We start from the raw sequence: 24,112 nt of genomic DNA, 5'->3' as shown, positions 1-24,112 counted from the left end.
CTCTGGGTTGCTTGTGGACTCTGTGTCTTGCCAGGAGACAGGCAGGACACAGGAGGTCGAGGTGGACAGAAACTGTCCTTGTTCATTTCTGAACCCAAGGTGCCCAGCACAGCTGGCTGTTCTCAGGAGTACAGCAGAAGCAGGTCAACAATAAGAACAAGATGTTCTTGACTCCATAGAACAGTAAGATAGGTCCTCGATATCAAACAAAAAGGCAGGACTAGGGGCACCCCAGGGACGAGGCCTTCAAGGCAAACTAAGGTCCTGAAGACAGAGCCTTCTCTTCCCACGGCTGTTTCTGCCCTGGGGACAAGGCGCCTCTCACGCCAGGAATGGAGGGAAAGTGTCTTGGACAGACAAGAGACCTGTTTCCCTTCCGGTGCCATGGTGCTGGGATTACTTGTCTGTTTTCCCTTCTAGACTGAGTGCCTCACCCAGAGACTGGGGCTTCTCCATCTTTGTCCAAGAAACTAAATAGCCGATGAAACTCAAGCAGCATTTAATGAACTACTATGTGCTATGATATTTACTGAATAAAGGAATGGATGAAGGCCGATTTTTATCACATTTCCACAGCCTGGCCTTTTCACTGGGAGCATCGGAATGAGTAATATGTTGAGCATTCTTTCAAAAATATTCACTGCTCTTCTGTATGTGCCAGGTACAGCTGCAGTCCCCACACTCAGGAGATTCATTCGTTCTGTCAGAGTTACAAGTGACATTTTAAACCTACTCCATGCTATACATATTTTGACATGAGGGATTTTTTTTTTCTTCCTTTTAGAAGAAAGTAGATTCCACTCCTGGATATATACCCAAGGGAAATGAAGACATACGTCCACATGAAACCTGTTGAATGTTCACAGCAGCATTATTCAGGATACTCCAAAACGGAAGCAGCCCAAGTGTCCGTAAACAATGAATGAACACACAGAGTGCGCATAATGTGATCTATCCATACGCCGGAAGATTCTTTGGCCATCGGTGAAGTACTGTTATATCATTACCACACGGATGAACCTGGAAAATATGCCACGTGAAAAAAGCCAGTCACCAAAGACGATTCCATTTATGTTATGTCCTGAAGAGAGAAATCTATAGAAGCAGAAAGCACATTTGTGGTGACCTCGTGTGGGTGGGGAGGGAGGAATGGGGAAGGACTGCTAATGGGGAGGGGGGTTATTTTGGGGGGGATGGAAATGTTCCCAAGCTGATTGTGGTGGTCGCTACAAAGCTGTGGACATGCCCAAGACCACCTGAACCGTACATTTTAAATGGGTGAGGTATGTGGCATGAGGATCATGTTTCAATAAAGCCGTTATAAAACAAAAAACAAAGAAAATTTCCCCTTTCAAGCACGCAAAGTGTCATGGAAACAGATTTCACAACCAAGTGGTCTGCTTCAGTTTATGAGCAGAATTTTTCATTTTTAACAGCCTTGAACTCATTCTTCAAGGCAACTTTTCTCAAGGTTTGGGCTCAGAAGCCCCCCCATCCCCCCCTGCCCCCACTCCCCCCTCCACTCCCCCCCCCCGCACCCACCCCCCCTCCACTCCTCCCCTCCACCTCCCCACCCCCCACCCCCCTCCACTCCACCCTCCACTCCCCCCCTCCACCTCCCCACCCCCCCCCCACCCCCCTCCACTCCCCCCTCCACTCCTCCCCTCCACCTCCCCACCCCCCACCCCCCTCCACTCCTCCCCTCCACCTCCCCACCCCCCACCCCCAACCCCCCCCTCCACCTCCCCACCCCCTACCCCCGCCACCGCCACTGCCTGTCCCTAGGCCGGGCAAGGCTGTTTGTGGCCCTCAGCCTACCTCGTTCCATACACTCAGCTCCCACCCCGACCCCCCACCCCGTGCCCATACTCAGCTGTGTTCAGCTGCTGCCAGCTCCCAGATGCCAGAGCTGCCACCGGGGGCCCTGGCGACGCAAGGGCCCGCAGTGTTGTGATGTGTTTGGATGGGGAGTGCATTTGGTGCCCGCGTTACCAGGCTCCGAGGGTGACTAATTCCATCTGCATTTTCGGTTTCAGCTGCCTGAACTGTTCAGCTGGAGAACCTCAAACCTCTCAGCTGTTTTTGGAGAAGCTCGCCTCCCGCTTGTGGACGCATGAACTTAATTAAAACCGTTCCCCGGCCCTTTCAGCCACCAGTCCACATGCGTATGCCCAACAAATATTTACTGAGCACCTACTATGCGCCAGACACTATTCCGGGGACACAGCAGCGACCAGACAGAGTTCTTGCTAAAATGGAATGAAAATTACACGTGCTTTTGAAAAAGGAAAGAAAAAAATCTACGTGGTAGCAGAGGGTGCGGTTGAGATTAACGAACCAGTGTGAACTGACTGTGAGCAGTTCCAAGAGCCACTTTTAGTTGTAGAGGGTGGGGAGAGTGGCTTCTCTAGGGAGGGAGCTGAGAGAGAGCCATCTGGGTGAAGATCTGGAAAAAGAATGGTTTGAGCCGAGTAAATAGCATGTGCAAAGACCCCGAGGCGGGACTAGTAATGAAGCCAACATGGTCTCCACCTAACAGCCAGTGAGTAAGGAGAGAAAATAGGTTGGAGCAGGCTGGGTTACGTAGGGCCTTCTCAGCCTCGGAGAAGAGTTTTCTTTCCTTAAAGGCAACTGGAAGCCACCGGAGGGTTCACAAGAGAGGAAGAGGATGGGGCTTACATTTTTCAAAGGTCACTCTGGCTGTTGGGGAAGATAAGGGGAATGGACAGGTGGTAGGTATGGAGAAAGCTGAGGCCAGGACAGCTGCCTAAAGTGTCTGCCTGCCTCTGTCCTCCATCTTTTCCACTGTGTCCAGGAGGCCACAAGGTCATGGGCAAGAGATCCCCTCCCATTCTAGATCACTGGAATGGACTTGTCCATACCTTTACTGTTTTTATTTGAAATTGTCATTTAAATCAAGTGCTACTTTTGGGGAGCCTGGGTGGCTCAGTCGGTTGAGCGTCCGACTTCGCTCAGGTCACCATCTCGCGTTTCGTGAGTTCGAGCCCCGCGTGGGGATCTGTGCTGACAGCTCAGAGCCTAGAGCCTGCTTCGGGTCTGTGTCCCCCTCTCTCTCCGCCCCACCCCTGCTTGTGCTCTGTCTCTCTCTTTCAAAAATGAATAAACATAAAAAATGTTTTTAATCAATTGCTACTTTGATTTAAAAAACATATTTTTATAAAGAAATTATATGGGGCGCCTGGGTGGCGCAGCCGGTTAAGCGTCCGACTTCAGCCAGGTCACGATCTCGCGGTCCGTGAGTTCGAGCCCCGCGTCAGGCTCTGGGCTGATGGCTCAGAGCCTGGAGCCTGTTTCCGATTCTGTGTCTCCCTCTCTCTCTGCCCCTCCCCCATTCATGCTCTGTCTCTCTCTGTCCCAAAAATAAATAAAAACGTTGGAAAAAAAAATTAAAAAAAAAAAAAAAAGAAATTATATCACAGCCAAAGGTCATGAATCTGATATATGACTTTCTCCCTAATACGCATTAACATAAACATACAACTATTAAAGATTTTTAAATGAATAAGTGAATATTATCTGAAGACTAAAGGTGAATAGTGAAATTATAAGAAAAAAAGTTACCAGTAACACATGAATTTGATACACTAGTTATTTTTTTTCTAATGCCCATTCAAATACATACTCAGTCGTTTAAAAAAGGGGGGAAGGAGGGCACCTGGGTGGCTCAGTCAGTTGAGCTTCTGACTTTGGCTGGGGTTGTGATCTCACAGTTCATGGGTTCAAGCCCCACATCGGGCTCGCTGCTGTCAGTGCAGAGCCCTCTGCGGATCATCTTTCCCCCTCTTCCTGTGCCCCACCCTCTCTCTCTGTCTCTCGCTCTCAAAAATAAAAACAAACATTTAAAAATAAAAAATAAATACAAATGAAAATAAATTAAAAAAAAAAAAACGCTAACCTAAGTACCAGTTCAAATCATCACAAGCTGGTTTGAGAAGTACCAACATGTAAGTTAGGACTAGGTACTTTAGGTTAGGACCTGGCTATACCACTTACCAGCTGTGTGGCCTTCGGCTGGTTACTTAACCTCTCTAGGCCTCAGTTTCCTCTTCAGTGAAGTGGGGATAATAACCTATCATCAGGAAGCTGTTGTGAGAAGTATTTAGAACAGTGCCACACACAGTACAGACTCAACCAAACACTATCTAGTTTCACAAATCAAACAGACCTCGATTAAATGCAGGCTTCCCTAAGCACCTACTGTGTACTGGGGCCTGGACTAAGGGCTGAGAGTCCAGAGGGAAAGAAGAACGGTCTCTGCCCTTAGATTATCACTCATTTAGCCGGGGAGCAGACAAGCCCACATGTTAAAGCACAAGCATCTGTAATGGGGGCACATGAGAAGGAGGTTACAAGGGGCACCAGTCCAGAGGGAGGAGGGATTGGTTCTATCCAAGGCAGTCATAGCCAGCTTCCAGGAGAAGGTGCTGGCTCATGTGGGTTCTGATGGATAAAACGGAATTTGCCGGCTAGATAAAGAGGAATCACAGCATTCCAGGCAGTGGGAACAGCATATATAAAGGCGTGAAGGCCCCAAATGGGAAACTGCTAGAGAGTCCAGTGCAAGAGGCTGCTTTGCAGAAGATACCCCAGGTTCGACCTTGGCCTCAAGCTTAGAAGTCATCTAAACCCACGGAGGACGGTGAATTCTGACCCCTGCCCGAAGTGGAGGTAAAGGAATCAGTGAGGAATAGATAAAGAACAGAAAGAGCCCAGACTCTGGAGTAGTGGCTGCGGGATTAAAATTGCTTTTCATCTGTGCAAACTGGGGCCACAGTTTCCCTCATCTGTGAAATGGGAATAAGGTCCCTGCCTCAGGGAGAGTTAAATGAGGCCGTGTGAATGGAGGGCTGGGCACAGGCCTGGCTCCCAGTAGGTACTCAATACCTGGCTTCCTTCTGGCTCCCACTGCCCCCTGCCCCACGCCCACAGCCCTGTGTGGTGGCTGATGATGGGAAGGAGTCTCCCAGCTGTCTGCATGCCCAGCCCATCCAGTTCCCAGACTGGCTGAACCAGCCTGTCCTTCCCCTGCCCCACCATGCCCCAATCCACACCCTGGGAGTTCCCAGGTTGACTGGCTGGGCCTGACCCCAAGAGGGAGGGTCATGGCAAACGAGGCACATGCACATTGCTAAGGACAGCCGAGTGACCTGTGTGCTCAGGGCTCAGCATGCACAATCTCAGCCAAGGACTGAATGTTACCACGACACTTCCTGTCCCTCAACGTTCAGACAAGAGGCCCAGAGTTGGGGAGGGCTTGTCCAAGGTCATTCAGTGAAGATCAAGGTTTAAACCCACGCCGGGGACTCCAGGGTTCCTTCCTTGCCCACTGTACACACATATGTGTGTTTTCATCCCCTCCAAAGGCCCCCCCTACCTCCTCCCCCCGCCCCCTTCTCTCACAGTCCTTGCACCCAAGTCGTAAGGAACCACTTGCAGTTCAGGGCAGGCCTGCTTCCTTCACACCTTGTTTCTTCTGCTGGCTAGTCCCTCTGCTTGAAATGCCCGTCCTCCACACTCACTCCCCCTTCACCCCTCTTCACCTGGCAAACTCCTACTCATCCTTCAAGGCCCAGCCAACTGCCTCCTTCTCTAAGATGCTTTCCCTGATCCTCAGCCCAGCAGGGTTAGTCCAATCCTCCTCCTCCGTCACAAAGGACCTCTAAATCACAATGACTAAGAGCCCCTGGAAGGCAGAACACCGCCTCTTTCTCAACTTTGATATATCAGTACCTACTAATGATTTCTTAATGAACACATGAGAAAAAAAATTTTTAACGAATTAGCTGATTCGCCATTGCATGCTCTTAAACGCAGCAATCAAGTTGAAGTGATTCTGTTGTGGTTGAGAGCAGAGCATGGGCATCTGCACACAGACTACAGTGTCGATGATACCCTCTGGAGGTGGGCAGCCTGACCCTTGGCCATTCTAAAAACCCTCGCAGCCCATCAGACGGTAGAGCAGGAAGGGCACAGGCTTTGGATTCAGACTCGGATTCGAATCCCAGCTTTGCCACTTACCCACGATGTGCTCCCTGGGCAAGTGACTTAACCTCTTTAAGTTTCTGCAGTAAAACGGGAATACGTACCTCCTCACAGGACTGCCGTGAAAATTAGCAAAGCCAACATGGAAACGCCTAACATGTAGTGGGCCCACAACAACTGTTCCTTCCCTTCCCTGAATATCTGGAATTCTTGTTGCCCTCCTTTAATTTCCAGACTGCAAAACCAGGCCAGGTTCCCAGACTGGGCTGCAAAACCTTTTGATCCTTGTCCCAGAAGCCTGGGCACTAGGACCAGGTCTGATATAAATCAGCAAGGTCCTGTTCCTCCAGGAATTTATCTCAGACGCCCTCACTTAGGTGCACGAGAGTATACGCAAAGCATCATGGAGAGAAACCAAAGCAACAAGCCACATGCCCACCAGAGGAGGCAGATTAATGAATTGCATATATCTCCGTGGTGGGGTACCCCACAGCTGGAACCAAGAGGTGTGGCTCCCCGTATGGGAACAATATCCATCTCCAAGATAAAGTACAGGGGAAAGAAAGGTATGGGACACTTGGTTGAATTGACCAGCTGGGGATCAGGATCTGACCCAGAACATGGAAAATGACATGAGACAAATTCTCAGTTCACTCATGGATGTTTCATAACTGGTGCCACACAAGATACAGAGGAGAAAGGCTATTTCTTTATACACAATGATCCCGAGGGGCATTAAGACCTAGCTCTCTCATGGAACCCAGCTGGGAAGTGCTGGCCAGACCATCTCTGGAAGGACCCATGAGAAACTGATAATACCAGCTCCTCCAACAAGAGACTAAGGTTAGGTGTGGAAAGAAGTCACTTATCACAGATCAGATTCTTGGGTACTTCTTAATCTTCTGCCACGGACATGACCTAACCTGTTATAATGAAAGCAAACCATTTTAAATAAGAAGGTTTTTAAACCAATACGTATGAATTAATAACAATAATAAACTTGCTGTTTGACCTTGGGCAAGGCTCCTGGCAACTCCATTACCCCCATCTTTAAAATGGAAAGACCATCCAGAGAAGAGAGCATAGAGCTCACATTCCAGCACCCACCACTATGATCCTGGCCTGAGGGCCCCTGCTGGATTTCAGCTGGGCTGTCCTCAGAGGGGTGGGACATCAGTCCCCATCCAGGCCCTATACAGGGCCACGCCAGATTTGGACACATGCTCTACATCCCAGCAACTGGACCTTGTTGTTGACACTGTTTCCCAGGGAGCAGGATCATAGGAGCCCCTGGCTCAAGGGGTCTAATTTTAAACACTGGGTTCTGGACAGACGAAAAAAGCAGATCCTGGCTACCTACAAGATGCATGCACTAAAAAAAGATGACCCTGGGGCGCTTGGGTAGCTCAATCCGTTAAGTGTCCGACTCTTGATTTCAGCTCAGGTCATGATCTCACAGTTTGGGAGTTTGAGCCCTATATCGGGCTCTGCACTGACTGTGGAGCCTGCTTAGAATTCTCTCTCCCCTCTCTCTCTGCCCCTACCCTACCTGTTCTCTCTCTCTCAAAATAAATAAACTTAAAAAAAACAAAAAACGAAAAGATGACCCTGAGGGCAGAGGACAGATAGAGAATACATCCTCCAGGGGGAGGAGGCGGGGAAGTATCAGTGTCCTGGGACAGTTCTCATTTCACTCGAAGAAGAAGTCGGGAGTCTTAAAGCTGCCTGATCCCAAGAATCCCATCTTAGGAGCATTGTTCAAAGTAGATCACGAGCCCCTACCCAGGTTATTCTTAGGGATACATTGAAATTTCTTATTTCATGAATGGTTTCCATCTATTGGAGTTTTTTCTGTTTGTTTCGATCAGAATCCTAAATAAGGTCTACACCTGGTAATTGTTTGATGTGTCTCCAAATCTCCCCCTTTCGATTCCCCCGTTTATTCATTTACGTACCTTTTTATTGTTTCTTCTTGAAATTTATTTGTAGAAGAAACCAGCTTTCCATCTATATTTTTTAGCATCTAAGTTGGCTGACCACATCCCTACGGTACCATTTAACATGTTCCTCTGTCCCCTGTAGTTTCTGTAATTTGCTCCAATCTAGGGGCTTGATCAGATTCTGATTTGAGTTTGGGGCAAGGCTACCTCATGGGCGACGCACATCCTTCCATCAGGAGGCGCCTTTTTGCGATGTGTCCCGCTGCGGCTGCCCAAATCATCCACCAGGGGTTCACAGATGTTGTGTCTCTAATTCTATCATTCCTTCTACACTTTTAAGCAGGTATACATCTATAAATAGAAACTTCCCTGCGTCAACCATTTCATTACCCTCAGGTACCTTTCATACGGAAAGGGTAAGGCTAATTACAATTCTTCCTTTCTCTTTAGGAGCTTCAATCCTTTTTGGTACAATAAATATGTACTCGCAGTTTGAGTAGGCACATTACTATGAGCCTCTGGTGGCCACCTGTAAAATGGGGGTGCTGGTGGACTCGCAGCCTTATTCTTACTCAGTTCTCTTACCCAGGCCGTGTCCACACATACTGTCTACGAACTGTAGAACCAGGGCACGCAGCAAGGTTCTTCAGACTCTCCCCTGCCCCAGCCTCAGTCCAAAAGCACTGCTGGAAGATGGCAGAAGCCAGCAGGGCCTTCCCTAAGCAGCGCACACAGCCGCTTGGCTTCCGGCGGCCCCCTCCGCACCAGTTTCCTGTGCAGTGAGGATTCTAGAGCTCTCTTCAGGGTGGCTCTAGGTGCTAAATGAGAAAATGTGGTCGTAGGCCTGGCACCCTAGTAAAACCAGCGAGAGGGCCTCTCCCTGTTCTCCCTGACACACACACGCACGCACACACACACACACACACACCCCACACATACATGTCCCACCCCCCTACACACTCAGACATCCCCCCCCCACACACACTCCACCACATACACAGGCCACACACACACACACACACGCACACGCACAGGCACGGTCCCTCTGGAGGCCCTATTGTTCAGCCACTTCCCCAGCCAGGAGGATGGCTGGGAATGAGAGGCAGCCCGGCCCTTCCTGCTGGGCGCTGACGTGAGGCCTGCGGAAGGAACAGCTTCTCGGCAGGGCCAGCGCATTCCATTCGTGCCAGGCAGCCGGCCTCACGCACGTCCGCAACTCCCGCGCCCCCTCCCTGTGTCCCGGCCGCTGCCCTCTCGGGGTGCTCGGGCTCTGGGCGGGCCTGGGGAGGGGTGATCTGGAGGGGGGCCTGGGTGAGGGGGGAGACGGTAGGTCCCCCCCCACCCCGATCTCCCCGAACCCCACCCCACCCCTGTGAGGGTGGGCTTACTCGCCCATTCCCCAGCTGAGGAAAGCGGAGGCCGGAGGGACACAAGGAGGCCAAGGTGAAGCGGGGCTGGGGGCTCCCAGGCTCCGGTTCTCCTTCGCTACCCTGCGTTGCTTCTCTCGCTGCCTGGCAAGGGAGCCCCAGAGGGCAGCAACCTGGGGGCCTCTGGTGACCAGGCACCATACTGTTTGGACTGCAAGGGGTTGGCCTCAGGACAACTTAGACCAGCAGATTTACACAGCCAGGTCTTGCCATCTCAAAAGGGACACCAGGGGAAAATGAAGCCAGTACTTCCTGAGTACCTTCTAGTGCCAGGCCTTGTGCAATGACACTTTGTCATCTAACCCTCATGACCACCTGGCCAAATAGGTATTACTTATCTCAAGTTAAGGGTCTGGCTGAAAAATGGGTGAGCCCGGATTTTCTTCCGTCCAAAGCCATCCTATTTCTGGGCAACATAATGGGGGCCTCTGGCCCCAAAACAGCAGAATTTAAATCCTGGCTCCACTACGCAGCTAGCTCGCTGTCCTGCAATAGGTTAAGTTGCTCCACCTCTCTGTGCCTCAGTTTCCTAGTGTGTAATACGGAGACGATAGTACCGAGTGCACGGGATGATTGTCGACAGTCTGGAAGATGATGCATGTCGTTCAGTTCTTACTAATTTCACTTCTGGAACGTAAAGGGGTTAAAATGGATCTTGGCTGACCAACGGTCCCAGTTTACCTGGGTCTGAAGGGTGTCTCAGATATGCCCTCTTGGTGCTAAAACTGGGACATCCCAGGCAAACCGGGATGGATGGTCACCCATAACGACTCTGGTGTTTTTAAAAGTCCACGACACGTTCCAAAGGGCAGGAATAAGGCCATTTCATGCTCTCAGTGCTGGTGAATTTTCCCAGAAGCCCTCAGGCCTCAAGCCCTTTGTTCTGGTCTCCCCGCTCTGCCCTGGCATAGCCAAAGGGAAACCAGACATTCTTAACATGAAAATTTTCCACATCCTTCGGGGCAATCTTCTGCTGCCAGAAATAGTCAGCAGGATTTGGGAGTTAGCCCAGCCCACTAAAAATAGCTCCTAGGGCCCCCCCCTGGAAGGCCTGCCCCATTTTGGCCCAGGGTGGCCCGACACCCTATGAGCTGCCTGCGCCAGCCAGCGCCTTAAATGACCATGCGCTCTGCTGGTCTGGCTGACCAAGGACACGGAAAAGGCTGGCTTCTGCTTAGGCCAGCTGTTGGGCCGGGACCACCCTGCCCTGCCACTCAGAGATGCCCCTTCCTCCCGTGTCACGTCCTTCCCCTCCATCCAGAAAAGACATCACACGTGTTCACACCTGAACAAGCCCACAAGGGCCTCAGCAGTGCTCACACAAGCAGGGACACCCAGCTGTTCCTTCTGTGTCTACCTGCACCTGCACACACACTAAGCAGCCACGCACACACTCACACCGAGCCTCTCATTTTCGCTAGGCAGATGTCTCTCCATTCTTCAGGCAGGATTTCCAAATCTTTAACACCTTTGCTTCGATTTCTCCCCCACCCCTACCCTACCCTACCCCCAAGAGGATGTTTGTCAAACTCGCTTTTTGTTGGTGGTACACAGGATTTAAAAAAAAAAAGTTTGAATATGCATTTGCAAACTATTTCCAAACTACTTTCCATTCCCAAGATTTGATATCTGACCTCTACCCGTTTCCCATCGAGTCAGCGAGAACCCAAAGGCAACAGAGAAGGAGGACGCCTGGGGAGCATCTGTGGGGGCTCCAGATTCCTGCCCAGCCTCCCGGCCTGAGCCTCACAGCTCTGGTCTAAGGTGGGAGCAAGGCAGAAAGTGCTGTGCACAGTGAGAGGGCCCAGGCCTGAGAGGCCAGTATGCCTGGGGTCACTACCACATTGCCTGGGCTCTCTCTCTGCTGCTGCCCGAAGCCTGCCTGCCTTCCATTTCTGTGAGGGAAATGGAAGCAGAAGGAGGACTGGAGGCCACATCCCTGTCCCTGTGGAAATGCAGAGAAAGAACTGCCCACCGAACTTTGACAAAACCTGAGCATCCAAGAAGGGAGTCAAGGCACAGCCGGGCCCCCTCACTCATTCATTCCCCCAAATCTTTTTTGAGCACCTACTATGTTCCAGATCTGTGCTAGGGCTGGGGCTCCAACTGTCAATAAGACCGATAGGGCCCCTGCCCAAAAGATGCTTACAGTCCAGATGGGGTGCAACAGTAAACCACTGTTACCCTGGAACAGAAGCAAGGACCGCGCCCGGTGCCTCTTGTTGCTTAATGAATGTTGGCTGCGTGGGGGCAACCATGGTGGAAAGTGGCCATGAAGTCAACGAGCAAGGTGCCAAGTGGAGAAACAAGTGGAGGGAGGGGCTGTGCTAGAAAAGGTGTTCAGGCAAGAGCTCTGGAGGAGGGGAGGAAGCCAGCCTCACAGAGGAGTATGCGCGGCCGCGCGCGTGCCTGTGAATGTGAGCCTGCGTGGGGAGGAGTGTGCTCGCCAGCATAGGTGGATGACCCTGGATACGCATCTGTGTTTGACTGTGTGTGTTTATGTGCGTGCTGCACGTGTTTGGAAGTGTTCGTGAATGTGTGGGTGTGAGTGCGTGAGCATATGCACCTGAGCGTGTGTGTGTGTGTGTGTGTGTGTGTGTGTGTGGTGTGTGTTTGTTGGGTGTGGAGGTTGGAGTTTCAGGCAGAGGGAAAATGCAAATGCTCCACAGTGGGAACAAGCTCAGTTATTAAAGTAAATAAGAGAAAATCAATGCGGTTCATTGCAGTGGTCAGGTGGGGGCGGGGGGGTGGGGAAGAGGCTCTAGGCCAGTAGCAATATGTATTGAGCACCTGCCATGTGCCAAACACTGTGGCTGCTGCAGTTTTAGCCCCACAACACCTCCATATGGTAGGCCTATTATTAATGCATTGTATAGATGAGGAACCTGAAGTGCCAAGGAGTTAAATAACTTCCCCAAGGTCACAGATGAGAAACAGCACCACCAGAACATGAACCCCAGTTCCAAAGGCCTTGCTCTAAACCACTCAGCCAAGGACCAGACTAACCGGGCCCATGGAGGCCACAGAAGGAGCTGGGCTGCATTCTGGGTATGATGGGAAGCTACGAGAAGGTTCTAAGCAGAAGTACAACTTCATGTATTGGTTAGAATTAGTTTTGGGTGCAAGAAATGCCCGGCATTACAGTGGCGCGAACAACATGGGAAGACAGAAATACAATTTTCTCACACACAAATGAAAGCTCACCAGATTCAACAGGAAGAGGAGGCAAGCCAAAGTCTGGGAGAAGATATTTGCAAAAGACGCATGTGATAAATACTGTTATGGAAAAAAAAACCCTTAAGATTCCACACTAAGAAAACAGACTGCCTGATTTTTTTAGATGCCCAAAGATCTGAACGGACACCTCACCAAAGAAGATATAAAGATGGCAAATATGTCATTAGAGAATCACAAGTAAAAACGAGATACCAACTACGTGCCTATTAGAATGGCCAAAATCCCAAACACGACACCAAACGCTCATGAGGATGGAAGAAAGAGGAACTCTCATTCACTGCTGGGGGAACACAAGACGGTACTGCCACTTTGGAAGATAGCTCGCCGTCTCTCACAAAACTAAACATTCTCTCACAATAAAATCCGGTAATCGGGCTTGTTGTTCTTTACCCGATGAAGCTGAAAACCTACACGTGGATGTTTATAGCAGCTTTATTCGTAGCTATCTCTAATATTTATTTATGGATTATACGTACAATTATTTATTCATAATTGCCAACACTTGGAAGCAAGCAAGATGTCTTTGAGTAGATGAGTGGATAGACAAGCTATGGTCCATCCAGACAGTGCTGGTATTATTCAGCACTGAAAAAGATGGGCCATCAAGCCATAAAAAGACATTGAGGAAACTGAAATGCATACCACTAAGTGAAAGAAACCAGTCCGAAAAGGCTACATCCTGGGTGATCATTCATGACATTCTGGAAAAGATGGAACTATGGAGACAGTAAAAAGATCAGTGGTTTCCAAGGGTTGGAGGCGAGGGAGGGATGAACAGGCAGAGCACAGACGACTTTTAGGGCAGTGAAACTACTCTGTATGATACTCTGATGGTGGACACATGTCATCATACATCCATCCAAACCCATCAAATGTACCTCACCAAGAGCGACCCCTAACGTGAACTGTGGATTTAGGGTGATAATAATGTGTCAGTGTAGGTTGTAACAAACATCCACTCTGGTGTGGTGTGTTGATAGTGGGGGTGGGGGGTTATGCCTGTCTGGGGACAGGGGCAGATGGGAACTCACTGTGCTTTCCACTCAATTTTTCTGAGAACTTAAAACTGCTCTAAAAAATAAAATCTGTTTAAAAAACTTTTCCAAAACTACTGATACATGGGGGGGTGGAGGGGATGGGTGAAATAGATTAAGGGGATTAAGAGTACACTTATCATGATGAGTACTGAGTAAGGTATAGAACTATGGCATCATTACATTGTACACTTGAAACTAATATAACACTGTGTATTACTTCAAACAAGAAACAATAATAAATGCAGGTGTCTCCTGCCAGAATGGCTAAAATTAACAATTCAAGCAACAACAGATATTGGCAAGGATGCCGAGAGAAAGGAACCCTTTTGCACTGCTGGTGGGAATGCAAACTGGTGCAGCCACTCTGGAAAACAGTGTGGAGGTTCCTCAAAAAATTAAAAATAGAACTACCCTACGACCCAACAATTGCACTACTAGGTTTTTATCCAAAGGATGTATCCTTTGTGCCGTTTCGAAGGGGCACATGCACCCCAATGTTGATAGCAGCGCTATTGACAACAGCCCAAGTATGGAAGGAGCCCAAATGTCCATCGACTGACGAATGGATAAAGAAGATGTGGTATCTATATACAATGGAATATTATTCAGTGATCAAAAAGAATGAAATCTTGCCATTTGCAACAACATGGATGGAACTAGAGTGCATTGTGCTTAGTGAAATTAGAGAAAGACAGATATCACATGACTTCACCCATATGTGGAATTTAAGACACAGAACAGATGAACATAAAGGAAGGGAAGCAAAAATAATATGAAAACACGGAGGGGAATAAAACATAAGAGACCCTTAAATACAGGGAAGAAACTGAGGGTTGCTGGTGGGGGTTTGGGCTAAATGGGCGATGGGCATTAAGGAGGACACTTGCTGGGATGAGTACTGGGTGTTGCATATAAGGGATGAGTCACTGGGTTCTACTCCTGAAATCATTATTGCACTATATGCTAACTTGGATGTAAATTTAAAAATAAAATAAAATAAAATAAGCCAGACAAATAAATAAATAAATTAATGCAGGTGTCTGTGGATTAGGAGAAAGAACTGAGTAAAGATACAGGTACCAAGGAGAGAAAAAAAAATACTGATACACACAAGATAGATTAATCTCTGAAAATTATGCAATTTGAGGAGCGCCTGGGTGGCGAAGTTGGTTGGGCATCTGACTCTTGATTTCGGCTCAGGTCATGATCTCACATTTCGTGATCTAGCCCGGTGTCAGACTCCACACCAAGTGTGGAGCTTGCTTAAGATTCTCCCTCTCTCCTTTTTCCCCTCTCCCCCACTTGTGCACATTCTCTCTCTCTCAAAATATAATTTTAAAAATTAAAAAAAATAAAATTATGTTACTTGAAAGAAGCCAGACACAAGAGAAAGAATACTATATGATTCCATTTATGTGAAACTCTAGAAATCACAAATTTAACCTATGGTGACAAAAAGCATATCCCTAGCTGGCTGAGGTAGGGAGTAGAGATTGATGGGGAAGAGGCATGAGGGAATTTTTTTGATGGATATACTCTATATCTTGGATGTGTTGGTAGGCATAATACATTCTGTATACATCTGTCAAAAGTCAAAAGTATAGAAAACTGTGTAAACTTGTCAAAGTTCATGAAACTTGAAGCTGAAAATAGTGCATTTATAGAGACAAATCTTATCTCAATAAAGTTAGGGAAAGGAAAAAAAAAAAGCCCTCTAGAGCTAATGATAGTGCTCTGCTCCTTGAAGTCCTTGTTAAAAACACGAAGAGTCTGAGATTTCTTTCCTACTTGCAAACTAAACAAGTGAGCCTACAGTAATTTCACAGATGCTTACAGAAGACACAAGACTCCTGGGTCAGAGACAAAGGATTTTATTACAGCACAGCAGGGAGCATGAGGTTCATGTTTGCACTGGTTCTCCTGGTCCCCTAAGTTCCATGGAGCCCATACAGAAGGCCCAGATGGATGGTGTGCACACTGTGGGTGTGTGTCAGAGCTGAGACATACTGAGTTTAGAAAACTCCTAATCTTCTGAAAAACTGCTAGCAAATCTAGCCAACATTTGCTCTGGATGATGACGTTTTTTATTATCCTGGTCAGGAAACACATCTGTTCTCTGTTCTAGAAGGAGACACACTATCTCTGTCCCCGCCAACCCCCCAGCTATTTGCCATACAAATGTTCTTGAAAAAAAGAAAAAAAAAAAAAGTCTCCAGACAAAAGGTATCACAAGAAGTATAAAAATTCCATGGAGAATGATCCCCCAACAAATCCTCAGGGACTCAGACTTCTTTATCTTGCTGCTCTGCCATCATGCCCAGCATTGCTTTGTGGTTCAAAATGGCTGCTCTTAGCTCCAGCCATCGCATCTGTGTTTCAGACCACAAGAAAGATGAAAGGGGGAAGAAAAGTATTTCCCCTCTCTTTAAGAAAGCTCCCTGGAAATTGCATACACCCTAGGCTTATATTCAAATGGCTCCAAAGGAGACTGGGAAATGTAAGACAGGTACCTGGCTAAAAATCTATTACTGAGGAAGAAAGAAGAACAGAAACTGGGGGCAACCAGGCATCCATGCCTTACATAGTTTAATCATGGCCTGTGAATGTATTGAAGGTTCTGAGAACCCAAGATTCCATAATCCTCTCCTCATCCCTCGGTAGGGAAGCCTCATCTAGTAGTTCGTCATTAGCACTTTCCACCTTCCCCGATTCTAAAGCAGGATAGTGGACCTCAGAGTAAGGGCTGGACTCACTCCAGTCTTGCCTGGTGCAGGGGAAAGACCCTGACAGACTTGAGCCTTGGACTAGACACTGTGTTCAGCCCAACTTGTGGCCCCAGGCAAGTCCTTTAATCTATGCCTCAGTTACTGTTCTTTGTGACATGGTGATAATGCTAAGCCCTGCCAGAGAGCCAGATAAGAGCATTAAATGAATCACGTATGTAAAGCAAATAGTCATAGCAGGTGCTCGACAGAAGAGACTTCTGGGGTGTCTGGGTGGCTCAGTAGGTTGAGCATCTGGCTCTTGGTTTCGGCTCAGGTCATGATCTCACGGTTCATGTGTTCGAGCCCCACATCAGGTTCTGCGCCCACTGATAGCACGGAGCCTGCTTGGGATTCTCTCTCTCTTTCAAAATAAATAATTTTAGAAAGAAAGAAAGAGAGAGGACAGGCAGAGAGAAAGAAAGAAAGAAAGAAAGAAAGAAAGAAAGAAAGAAAGAAAGAAAGAAAGAAAGAAGAAGAAAGAAAGAAAGAAAGAAAGAAAGAAAGAAAGAAAGAAAGAAAGAAAGAAAGAAAGAAAGAAAGAAAGAAAGAAAGAAAGAAAGAAAGAAAGAAAGAAAGAAAGAAAGACTTCCTTTATCTTTCTTCTCCCACCCTGAGCTGTCATGGCTAAATTAGGCACTAGCTCTGGTCTGACACGAGAAACAAAGTCATCCCCAATCTCTTATAGACTTTACAATAGGGTGAACAACGTCCAGATGGGACCCCAGGTCTTGCGTCTCCAAGGCTGCAGGGCCCTTCACACTAGGGAAACCGTTCTTAGTAGAGTAACCAGGGTTCAATGCTAGCTGTGCCCCATGAAGTTCAAAGTAGGTAAGAGTGGGCCCAGATGGCTCACTCAGTGCTGGGGGGACAAGGCGGTCACAATAAAGTTATCTCACTTTCATGAGACACTGTACTCTGTAGGTTTCAGGTCCATGGGGTCTCTCTCAGTTCATCTTCTCCACGTTTTAGGACTACAAAACCAGAGAGGCTATGTAACTTGCTGAGAGTCACACAGCAAGGAGATGCTACACTTGGGGCTAGAATGTAAAGCTCCCGCCTGAAGCCTCTGACTCCTGCTCAGACAGTGTTAGCCGTTGGTGGTGATGATAATGTGATGAGGGAGGGTGGCCAGCAAAGCCTGTAGCAACCCTTCCCCTGCCTGCAATGAAAGAACAGCCCAATTCATCCAATGATCGATCACACTGAGAGGAAGCGGGGGCCAAAGTCCAAGCTAATACTGTTCAGTCTTTCTTCCTTGGAGGTCATTTCCTTGGCTTCACTCAGGGCACCGTGGTGCCCACACTTTGAAATTCCCACCATAGGAGGCACAAGGCTCTGGTCCATTATGTATAAGAAGGGGACAAGGGCAGGGACTCTTAAGAGTGCTCTTGGAAATCATTTCTAGGGCAAGTAGGGGCCTTTCTTTCTTCCATAAAATCCTTTGAATAATAAATTGGCTGCAGACCACTACTCATCACCCTGCAGACAGAAGTCCTTTCTGGCTGCTAGGACGCAAGGGTTGCCCCCTGCGGAAAGCTGTTCCTCCTTGTTTCCCCCTCTTCCTGCTCCCCTGCCCCCTGCATCTCCCTGCCCCTTGCCCTGTCCCTACCTTGCCACCTAAAATCCAGACAAACCATCCATCTCTGCCACTTGTCAAGAGACTCCAAGTTCAGGGACCATGGCTTCTCCATTTCTGTGGATCCAGCGTCCAGCACGGGGCCTAGCATGAGTTAGCATGACTGGGCTGTGGGCTAGAGCATCTGTATCAACCAGGACCATCTATCTTAGCCTCTCCAGTGTCATCCACAGGGGATGCCGAACTACAACCAGGCTCCCACTGACAACCCTCTCCCTGCTTCTGACTTCAGGCTCTGTCAGGCCTGGCAATATCCTAAAGTCCCTCAAGACCCCCAGTGTTTGTTTATTTATACAACCATTCACTTCCCCAACTATATCCCAAGGCTTGCACTGGAAGGTGGGGACCCAGAAATGAAAAGCGCATGATCCCACCCTCAGTGTCTCAGTCTGGTGGGGTGGGAGGGAGGCAGATGCCCTTCCCCCTGCTTCCCTTTCTCCTGCTCCTCTTTTGACTCCTTTTTTTGTCCTTCCATGTGTACTTATGGAGCAACAGACATACATCTACACAGCGTGGTGAGTGCCAGGAAGGTGTTATTGAGAGCTCTTTGGGGAGAATCCCCAATGGTCACTAGAGACCTTGCCAAAGGACATTTCCAGGATATGCTATATGGATATCTAATTCTCCTATTAGAGAAGAAGCTGTGAGTCATAAGCCCCAAGCAGGCCTACAGACTTCCCCATGAATCACCTACTGCCCCATTCTCTTCATTAGAGGCACACGCCATGGGGAATTCTTCAGACAAGAGGGAGGAGATGTGGAAGGAAGCAGTGGGAGGATGGGGATCAGAGTGGAGTCCCTGAGCAGGTTTTCTCACCAGCACCCCTTCTAGAATCACAGCCCTGATCACAAGAATGGAGCCCCAGGATCATAGGTCTTAGATAGCCAGGACTCTCGTGTTGCTTCCTGCTTTCAAAGTGCTTTTATACACTTTATTTCATTTGCACACCACTCTGTGTGACTGGAAAGTCTCCAAGGGAAATTGCTTCATGTGGAAGGGAAAGAGATTGACTGAACAAAGAAGAATCACTTCCCTCTAGTTTGGGCCCAGGACTCACCCAGAAAGGGGAGGAATTATCCAGAGCCTTCAGAGGTCTTTCACGTATTCATGAAATTTATTCAGCACCCACCACTTGCCAGGAACTGTTCTAAGAGCAGGAGATCCCACAGTGAATGAGACAGACAAGGCCCCTACCCTCAAGCCTTTACATTCTAATAAGGAGATAGACCATATACAGCTAAATAAAGATTAGGTGGTGGTAAGTCTATGTTGAGAAATAAAGCAAAGAAAGGGGTATGGGATGCCAGGGTTGGGGCAGGGTGGTCAGGAAATGGCCCACTGATGAGATAACTTTTGACCCGAGAGCTAAAGAAAGTGACAGAGCTGGCCCCGCCAAGATGAAGGAACATCGGTCTCGGTGGAGGGAAGGGCATGGGTCTGTGGAGCAAGGGTGGATTTTGCCCATGCTAGAAGGAGCAATGAGGCCAGCTTGGCTGGAGATGAGTTGGGGGGGGGGGCGGGCGGGAGTTGGGGAAGAAGGGCAGATGTGGTCAGAGACACATCAGCAAGACAAGTCACATTAGCTCTTTCAGCCTTTGTAAGGAGTCGGCCTTTGAGCCTGAGTGAGATGGGAACCATAAGAGAGCTCAGGGTAGAGGACGAAAATGACCTGATGTGTTAGAAGTTTCACTCTGGGTTTGTAAAAGTTTAACTCCCTTCTAGTCATGGCAGATCATGTAATTCAGAACTGCCCTACTGCTGAGGAATGGGAAAGTGAGATAAAAATATTTCTAAATACTTAAGTTTAAATACTTGAAGACATTCAAGCACTAAAAGGACAGTGAAGAATTATGGAATCAAGTCTGGAGGAGGAAAACCAGAGAGATGAGGACAGTATTTGGGGCCTCTTCTCCCCAGTGGGTATCTGCCAATTCTGAAACAGGGGGCTGAAAGCCTACGAACTGGAGCAGAGCGTTTAAGACTCATGAGTCTAATGGGGCAAATAATGGAATTCAGGGCACACAGAGGCGAGTGGAGGTGGGGGGACCCAGTAACACCCCATGCTTGTTTGTGTATTACCCTCCAAAAAGTAATCAAGGCCAGGGGCGGTCAGGTAAATCCCCCAAGCTTCTAGTTGAAACCCCTAAAGGATAAACCCTTGGAATAAGAATGAAGCAAGTTATCACAGGGTCTAAAACCCAGCTTCGGGTCCTCTCAAACCATCTCAATCTCTGGTTGCATTAAGACGGTCTGGGATTCCTAGGCCCCTAGCTACCTGGAGCAAAGTAAACCCTATTGAGGGGTGCCTCGCTGGCTCAATCCGTGGAGCATGCAACTCTCCACCTCGGGGTTTGTAAGTTCTAGCGCCATGTTGGATGTAGAGATTACTGAAAAAATAAAACCTTAAAAAAAAAAAAAAGCAAACCCTCTTGAGAAGAGGATGACAGCACCTAAACCTCAAATGATCTCCTAAGTTTTTCATAGACAGTGGCCGAACTTTATTTGAAAATAACCAGGCATCTGAGGGAAACAAAGCGTGATGATGATCATGATAATAACCATTAAAATGGTTAACATTTATTGTGCTGTGTGTCCAGTACTGTGTAGAACATTTTCTCCACATTATGTCATTTCATCTGGACAATCCCAGCAAATACCTCCCCCGCTCCCTTTCTAGAGATGTAAATACTGAGGCTTTGAGAGAAGTGATCCACCTAAGGCCATACAGGTATTAGTTATCTATCAGTTTTGCCCCAGGCACCTGGAACAAAATCGCAGAATTTTCTCGGTGTTTTTTCAACATCTACCCAGCACTTTTTAGGGGATAAATGACCATTAGTCACTCTTTTATTCAGAAGGCATATATAAGTACTTGCTGTTCACAACCCCTGGGCTGAGACCCAGGAGCCCAGGGTCACATAAGTCACCCTTACGTTGAGACGTTTACAAAGTTGGCTAGCAGCAGGTCATACACTCACAGTCAGTGGGCTGCATCCAGGTTGCGGCTGTCTTGTTTGGTCCATACAAAGTTTCTGAAAAAAGATTTTATGTTAAAATACCGATTCCTGGCTTCCTTACTACAAATAGTAAGGTCCAGGGGCGCCTGGGTGGCTCAGTCGGTTGAGCGTCCAGCTCGATTTCAGCTCAGGTCATGATCCCAGGGTTGTGGGACTGAGCCCTGCATTGGGCTGCACTGAGCGTGGAGCCTGCTTGAGATGGTCTCTCCCTCCCTCTGCCCCTCCCCCCACTCCCATTCTCTCTCTCTCTGAAAAAACAAAACAAAACAAAACAAACACAGTAAGGTTTGGCAACACTGGGGCCTCCGTTTCCGCCTTGATTGGCAGCTTCCCTGTAGTACAGAGCATGAACTTCCTATGTCACCACAGTCCCCAGTGGCCCAATTCTCAGTTATGCGGCCTACCTGGCCCAGGGGGCAGTTGGATTATGACCCTTGGTCACAGCAGTGGGATGAAAGCTACATGTTTTCAGAATACCGATGACAGATGAGAAAGTCTTAAAGGTCAAAGAAGGCTTTATGGATTTGGTGATATTTGAGCAAGAGATATTTTGAGCATTCAAGCAAAAGCCTAGCAGGTGCAGAGGTAAGGGTAGCAAGAAAGAGCATATCCTGTTATGAGAACTACAAGTCTCAACGTGAGTGGAGGACAGGAGCTGGGATTTAAAAAAAAAAAAAAAAAAGATCTGGAAAGGAAGGCAGTGGTCACATCTTCGGAGGACCTTGAATTATGTGCCAAAGTGAGTCTGGTCAAGGGAGTGTAGACAAGTTTACAAATTCCAGAGAGTGAGTAGGGCTGTGGGGAGGTAAATATGGAGTGTTTTACAAACTAAAGGTAAGTACTACATAACTGTTGAATGAATGAATACAGGAATACATATGAAGAATGAGAAAGGAGGCAGCCAACTTCAAGGGTCTGTTGGTGTCAGCCTTAATGAAGCTTTTAAACCCGAACTTTGCCGTGTGGCCCATGGCAAAGGATTACCCGGAGTTGGAGAAAAGGGGGCTGGGAGAATGTGATACTTGGCAGGAGATTGTATGGGGACTCATTCCCACGGGGACCAGTCACATCTCCATCACACCTCTGTCTTCCAGAGGTCCAAGACCCCTTGCTGCCCCTTCCCAGGTAGTGTCTATTTCCTTTTCCCTCTGTCTCCTTGAGCCAGCCCAAATGAACCTCAGTGGTTCCAGAGCATTCCCAGGCTTGGATGAGGACAGGGGCTTAGAGCTGGCAGTTGGATGGGAAAGGAGAACACGTGAAGGTCTCTTCAGGTGCTTCTTATAGATGAGGAAACTGAGGCCCAGAAAAGGCATACCTCGCCACAGTCGACAGGCTAGGGTTGGTGGTCTCCAAGTAAAGGCTGTCCCCAAACAAAGCTCTGATGGCCCCAGAGGGAACTATGATATGAGCACAGGCTCAGGGTATCTGTCAGGATGGGGAAAGACAGTCCACTTCTCCCTGTTTCCTTTCACCAGGACACCATGGGGAGTGGCACTGCTGCTTGCGTGACAGAATGGCGACCAGCTAGATCACAAGAGGACAAAGAGCCTTTCTCAAGCCTTTCTGATGTGCCCAGAGGTGACTGCCTTTCAGTTAATCCACGTTTCATTTAATCCTTGAAGAGCCTTTGAAGGTCGGTGGTTAGTGGCCCATATGACGGATAGGGAAGCCGAGGTATAAAGAGTTTGGTAACTTACCCACAGTGAGTCACACAGCTAATAAGTGGCAGAATCAGTACTTGAACTCAGGTCTAGCTGACTCCCAGTCACTGGTTCTATCTAGTGGTCCATGAAGATCCCCCTCCAACCTCAAGTCTCTGTTGCCCTCCTGGCCGGAAACTCTCTTCCCAGCTTGTCTCTCAAACGGGCAAGTAGGTTTTATCTCTCAGGTCTTGACCACCTCTCAGAGAGGCCTCCTTGACCACCAAAATCTAAAGGAGCCTCCCCTTTTATTATTCCACCTTCATAGTCTTCATTTAAAAAAAAAAAATTAATGTTTATTTTGAGAGAGAAAGAGAGAGAGAGAGACAGAGCGTGAGCAGGGGAGGGGCAGAGAGGGAGGGAGAGACACAGAATCCGAAGCAGGCTCCAGGCTCTGAGCTGTCAATACAGAGCCTGACGTGGGGCTCGAAATCAGGAACCATGAGATCATGACCTGAGCCGAAGTCTGACGCTCAACCCACTGAACCACCCAGGCGCCCCTTCATCTTATTTCTTAATGATCTTCTTTATATATTGCCTTCTTCCCCTCCCTCCCCCCCCCCCTGCCCCCATTGTTAGCTACTTGAGAATGGGAACTTTGTTCTGGGCCAAAGTGTCCCTAGGCATAGGGTGCCAATAAATACTTGTTGAATGAACAAACGAATGAATGAATGAATGAACGAATGAATGAATGAATGAACGGCCCTGCTGCTTAGCATAAAAAGCCACCGTCGAGAAAAAGGTGGTTTTAGGGTATTTTCCTTAGCAGAGCACTTTTGTCTGCTTGGTGCCCCAAGGCGCAAACCCTTTGTTTTCCGCAGAACCGAGCACCAAACCGCCTTCTGAGCTGATAAGAGGGGCCCGGAGGCTCCTCTGGACCCAGAGGCTGTTCTCCAGCAGGCGGGCCCTACAGAGCCCCAGAAAAGTCCCCAGAGGTGGGCAGCCCTCCCACCTGCTCCCCAGAAGGCAACCTGCGGAGGAAAACATCCCGGGGTGACCTGGCGCCACCCGGTGAGGGGTGGGAAACCGGAGCCGGAGCCTGGCGCTGGGCGGGGCTACCCCGCGTGGCCTCGGCTTTGTTTGCCTCTGTGTATGGCAACCAGAAACCACCGCAGCCGGCAGTTCTCAGAGGCCTGCTCCAGCTCCCCGCCCCCCCCCCCCCCCCCCCCCCCCCCGTATTTTAATCTCCTAAACTGATTTGTCAGCAGCAGGAAGTGACATGACAGCTTTCCTCACAAAAGGGAAACTCCTCCGCGTTACCATGGGGATGGAGGCCACTGTCTGATCACAGATTTATATAATCTTAAAGGTGTACACACCATGATGTCATCCTGGATGGGCTGGGGAGG

At 48.6% G+C, this 24,112-nt stretch overlaps 1 long non-coding RNA gene across 1 annotated transcript; it reads right to left on the bottom strand.

Annotated features, from left to right (window-relative positions):
• Window positions 1-482: 482 nt before the first annotated feature.
• Window positions 483-23,912, bottom strand: LOC123379549. Its single transcript, XR_006584122.1, has 2 exons — window positions 21,025-23,912; window positions 483-1,020 (listed from the first exon to the last, which is right to left on the bottom strand). It is a non-coding gene; the product is annotated as an uncharacterized LOC123379549 (long non-coding RNA).
• Window positions 23,913-24,112: the final 200 nt, after the last annotated feature.

The sequence above is a fragment of the Felis catus genome, chromosome A1 (assembly GCF_018350175.1).
Source record: "Felis catus isolate Fca126 chromosome A1, F.catus_Fca126_mat1.0, whole genome shotgun sequence".
NCBI classification, from domain to species: Eukaryota; Metazoa; Chordata; class Mammalia; order Carnivora; family Felidae; genus Felis; species Felis catus.
This window is presented reverse-complemented; position numbering and strand designations above follow the sequence as displayed.